At 39.8% G+C, this 5,592-nt stretch overlaps 1 long non-coding RNA gene across 1 annotated transcript; it reads right to left on the bottom strand.

The window, feature by feature from the left end:
• Positions 1 to 301: 301 nt before the first annotated feature.
• On the bottom strand, positions 302 to 5,586 carry LOC145718297 (uncharacterized). The gene is made up of 2 exons (XR_014141704.1): positions 1,177 to 5,586; positions 302 to 1,091 (listed from the first exon to the last, which is right to left on the bottom strand). It is a non-coding gene; the product is annotated as an uncharacterized LOC145718297 (long non-coding RNA).
• Between the last annotated feature and the right edge of the window lie 6 nt (positions 5,587 to 5,592).

Raw genomic sequence — 5,592 nt, 5'->3', positions numbered from 1 at the left:
AGATGGGTGATATCAACATGGAAACTGGGTGAGTTATAAGGCAACCAGGCATGAGAGGGCCTAGGGCAAAGCAGGGAGCACACTAACATTCAAATTTTTCAAATACTGAGGCGCCTGGGTGGCTCAGTCGTTAAGCGTCTGCCTTCGGCTCAGGTCATGATCCCAGGGTCCTGGGATCGAGCCCCACATCCGGCTCCCTGCTCGGCGGGAAGCCTGCTTGCTTCTCCCTCTCCCACTCCCCCTGCTTGTGTTCCCTCTCTCGCTGTGTCTCTCGCTGTCAAATAAATAAATAAAATCTTGAAAAATTTTTTTTTCAAATAGTGTATCCAAACACAGTGTGTCCATCCTGGGTACCAATGCCATGCCCCTCTATACACCACCAAACAGACAAGTTCTCAATCCCTGTAGAAGGCTTCAGCATTAAAAGTGTTAGACTAGTAAATCATTCATTCAACAAATATTTACTGTGCATCTACTATGAACTAAGTACTGTACTAGATTCAAAGACAAATATTTTAATCTCTATAAAACTTAATTTCTTCATCGATACAATGGAGATATTAACCCTGATTTACCCATCATCCTCAGCCTGATCCTCTGTGCCTGTAGGAGGTAGAGCTTTTTCCTCAATTTCTTTAAATAGCTCTGCCAGGCTCTGGTGGGTGCTGGCATGCCCTGAGGACCCACCCTGACTCCGGTGCCCGTCTCCCTCAGCTGCCTGACTCTCTACCACTGCTCTAGTCTTCTGCAAGGCCTTCCTTTTCCTATGGAGTCTCACTGTTTTCAGCCTGCTCTGTTGTCCTGATCTGCTCTGCCTCACATATATGTACGTAAAGGCCTTTTCCCTATTAAGAAGGAATAAGATATGAGAATCTAGAATTTCCCCCAGAGAACGCTGAGTGCTGAGAAAATCAAAGAAGCAGACTACAGCTGGGACTGAAAGGAGGATATTAGAGACTTCTCTCCAAATCCAGTGGGGGTGACTGCTCTCCAGTGGTGTCTGGGAGACACGGATCCTTCCATCCTGTGGCTCATCCGTCTTCAGGTTATGGCTCCCAACAATGCCCTGCAGTTGGTCTCCAATCAGGAGTCTGAAGAGAAAAAGGGCATGGAGTACTGTGAAGTGATCGGTGGTTATGGGTCAAGTCTGGAAGGGCAAACATTACTTTTGCTCACCTTCTACAAACCAGAACTCAGTCTCTTGGCTATGCACACTGACCGGTAGACCTTACCAGGAGTCTGGCCTCGAGTCCAGGGAAAAGAGGAAAGAGACTATAGTAAACATGTAATCGTCTCTAGCACAGATGCTTTCCTGACTATCACTATGCCTTGCCCATTTACCCTTCCTGCCATGTCACCGGGGCTAGCATCTATCCCTGGACTGGGTTGGTGTTACATAATTAAGACAAGAACAAACCAATGCATCACCTTCAGCATCAAACCAACTGTTAAAACAATGTGTAAGTCAAATGATTCTGATTAAGAATCATGTCAGTGGAAGAAATGTAATAACTGAGGTAATTTTTGTTACTACTTTTTAGACAAACTTCACTGCAGTCCCTTATATACAGTCAACTACATAGAATCTCAATGTACAACTTGGTGAGGTTTGACAATTGTATGTTCCCATGTTACTCCCACCCTAACCAAGACAGAGACTATTCCCATCATTCCAAAAAGTTCCCTTATGCTCCTCTGAAGTCAATTTAGTAAGACCTAAATAAATGGGAGAGGCATACTGTATTCATGGATGGGAAAGCTTACAATTGTCAAGACACCTGGGTGGCTCTGTCGGTTGAGCCCCTAACTCTTTAACTTTGGCTCAGGTCATGATCTCAGGATCATGAGATCATGCCCCGCATCAGGCTCTGCACTGGGCATGGAGCCTGTTTGAGATTAACTCCCTCACTCTTCCTGGCTCGTTCGCTCTCAAAAAAAATTTTTTAATTTTTTTCATTTATTTTCCTATTTCTCTCAATTCTTTTCTTAAATTATTGTCTTTATATATATATATTTTTGTTTCCTTTCATTGTATTTTATTTATATACATATATTTTTCTTCTTTCTTTCTTTCTGATTTTGGGATCTCGTTTCTTTTAACAAGCATACCAAAACACACCCAGGATCTAGGTTTTTTTGTTTTTCTGTGTTGTTGTTGTTATTGTTGGGTTTTTTGTTTTATCTTTTTCTTTCCTCTTTTCTGGACAAAATGACAAGACGGAGAAATTCACCCTAAAAGAAAGAACAGGAGGTAGCATTCACTGCCAGCGATTTAATCAATATTGATATAAGTAAGATGTCTGAACTAGAATAATTTACAAGGGTACTAGCTGGGCTTGAAAAAGGCATAGAAGACACTAGAGAATCCCTTACTATGGAGATAAAAGAATTCGAATCTAGTCAGGCTGAAATTAAAATGTCATAACCGAGATGCAGTCCCAAGTGGAGGCCATAAAGATGAGGATGGACAAAGCAGAGGAGTGAATCAGTATATAGAAGATAAAATTATGGAAAATAAGAAAGCTGAAAAGAAGAGGGAAAGAAAACTATTAGATCATGAAGGGAGACTTTTAGGAACTCAGCAATTCCATAAAGTGAAATAATATCCATATCATAGAAGTCCCAGAAAAAGAAGAGTAGGGGAAAAGAGGGTAGAAGGTTTATTTGAACAAATTATAGCTGAGAACTTCCCTAATCTAGAGAAGGAAACAGGCATTCAAGTCCAAGAGGCACAGAGAACTCCCTTCAGAATCAACAAAAACAGGTGAACAGCATGACATACCATAGTGAAGATTGCAAAATACTAAGGTAAAGAGAGAATTCTGAAAGCAGCTTGGGACGAGAGGTCCATAACCTACAAGGGCAGACACACTAGACTGGTCCACAGAGACTAGGCCGGCTAGAAAGGACTGGCATGATATATTCAAGGTGCCAAATGGGAAAAATATGCAGCCAAGAATACTCTATCCAGCAAGCTGTCATTCAGAACAGAGGGAGAGATGGAGTTTCCAAGACAAACAAAAACTAAAGGAGTTCATGAACACTAAACCAGCCCTGCAAGAAATATTATACGGGACCCTTTGAGCGGAGAAAGAGCCCAAAAGTAACAAAGACTAGAATGAAACAGAGACAATCTACAGGAACAGCGACTTTATAGGTAATACAATGGCACTAAATTTGTATCTTTCAATAATTATTCTGAATGCAAATGGACTAAATGCTCCAATCAAAAGACACAGGGTATCAGAATGGATAAAAAAACAAGACCCATCGATATGCTGCTTACAAAAGACTCATTTTAGACCCAAAGACACCCCCAGACTGAAAGTAAGGGGGTGGAGAACCATTTATCATGTTAATGGACATCAAAAGAAAGCTGGAGTAGCCATACTTATATCAGACAAACCAGATTTTAAAACAAAAACTGCAATAAGAAATGAGGAAGGGCACAATATCCTCATTAAAAGGTCTACCCAACAAGAAGATCTAACAATTGTAAATATTTATGCCCCTAACTTGGGAGGAGCCAAATATATAAATAAATTAATAACTAACCTAAGGAAACTCATTGATAATAATACAATAATAGTAGGGGACTTCAAGGTGGCTGTCTGGTGAGCATCCAACTTTTGATTTCGGCTCAGGTCATGATTTCAGGGTTGTAAGATAAATCCCGGCATCCAGTTCCATGCTCACTGAGGAGTCTGCTTGAGATTTTCTCTCTCTCTGTCCCTCTACCCCTCCATCTGCTCACACTCACTCGCTCTCTCTCAAATAAAACCTTTAAAAAAAATAGTCGGGGACTTTAACACACCACTCACAGCAATGGACAGTTCATCTAAGCAGAAGATCAACAAGAAAACAAGGGTTTTGAATGACACACTGGACCAGATGGACTTCACAGATAATATCCAGAGCATTTCATCCTAAAGCAGCAGAATACAAATTCTTTTCGCGCGCACATGGAACATTCTCCAGAACAGATCACATACTGGGTCACAAATCAGGACACAACCAGTACAAAGACTGAGATCATACCATGCATATTTTCAGACCACAATGCTATCAAACTTGGTATCAAACACAAGAAAAAATGTGGAAGGACCACAAATACACAGACGTTAAAAAACATTCTACCAAAGAATGAATGGGTCAACCAGGAAATTAAAGAATTAAAAAAATATATGGAAGCAAATAAAAATGAAAACACGACAGTTCAAAACCTCTGGGACACAGCAAGGGCAGTTCTAAGAGGGAAGTATACAGCAATACAGGCCTTCCTCAAAAAGCAAGAAAAGTCTCAAATATACAACCTAACTTACACTTAAAGGACCTGGAGGAAGAACAGCAAATAAAGCCTAAATCCAGCACAAGGGAAGTAATAAAGATTAGAGCAGAAATCAATGATATAGAAATAAAAAAAAAACAGTAGAACTGATCACCAAAACCAGGAGCTGGTTCTTTGAAAGAATTAACAAGATTGATAAATCCCTAGCCAGACTTATCAAAAAGAAAAGAGAAAGGATCCAAATAAAATCATGAATGAAAGAGGAGCCATCACAGCCAACCCCGAAGAAATACAATTATGAGAGAATATTATGAGCAATTATATGCCAACAAATTAGGCAATCTGGAAGAAATGGATGCATTCCTGGAAACATGTAATCTACCAAAACTGAAACAGGAAGAAATAGGAAATCTGAACAGACCCATAACCACCAAAGAAATTGAATCAGTAATCAAAAATCTCCCAACAAACAACAAGAGTCTGGGGCCAGATGGCTTCCCAGGGGAATTCTACCACTTAAAAAATAATTAATACCTATTCTTTTGAAACTGTTCCAAAAAAATAGAAATGGAAGGAAAACTTTCAAATTCATTCTATGAGGCCAGCATTACCTTGATACCAGACAAGGACCCCACTAAAAAGGAGAATTACAGACCAATATCCCTGATGAACATGAATGCAAAAATTCTCAACAAGATACTAACTAATAGGATCCAACAGTACACGAAAAGAATTATTCACCATGACCAAGGTGGATTTATTCCTGGGCTGCAAGTGTGGTTCAATATCCGCAAATCAATCAACATGATACTCTACATTAATAAAAGAAAAGGGTAAGAGCTATATGATCCTCTCAATAAATGCAGAAAAAGCATTTGACAAAATTCAGCACCGTTTCTTGATAAAAACCCTCAACAAAGTAGGGATAGAGGGAACATAACTCAACATCATTAAGGACATACAAAAGACCCACAGCTAATATCATCCTCAATGGGGAAAAACTGAGAGCTTTTCCCCTAAGGTCAGGAGCACAACAGGGATGTCCACTCTTACCACTGTTGTTCAAGATACTACTGAAAGTCCTAGTCTCAGCAATCAGACAACAAAAAGAAATAAAAGGCATCCAAATCAGCAAAGAAGAACTCAAACTTTCACTCTACGCAGATGACATGATACTCTATGTAGAAAACCCGAAAAACTCCATCAAAAAAAATTGCTAGAACTGATACAGGAATTCAGCAAAGTTGCAGGATATAAAAATCAACGCACAAAAGTCTGTTGCACTTCTATACACCAACAATGAC

The sequence above is a fragment of the Leptonychotes weddellii genome, unplaced genomic scaffold, assembly GCF_054177405.1.
Source record: "Leptonychotes weddellii isolate Sample4059 unplaced genomic scaffold, ASM5417740v2 HiC_scaffold_13630, whole genome shotgun sequence".
NCBI classification, from domain to species: domain Eukaryota; kingdom Metazoa; phylum Chordata; class Mammalia; order Carnivora; family Phocidae; genus Leptonychotes; species Leptonychotes weddellii.
The sequence above is the reverse complement of the archived record's forward strand: the minus strand, read 5'-3'. Positions and strand labels throughout refer to the sequence as shown.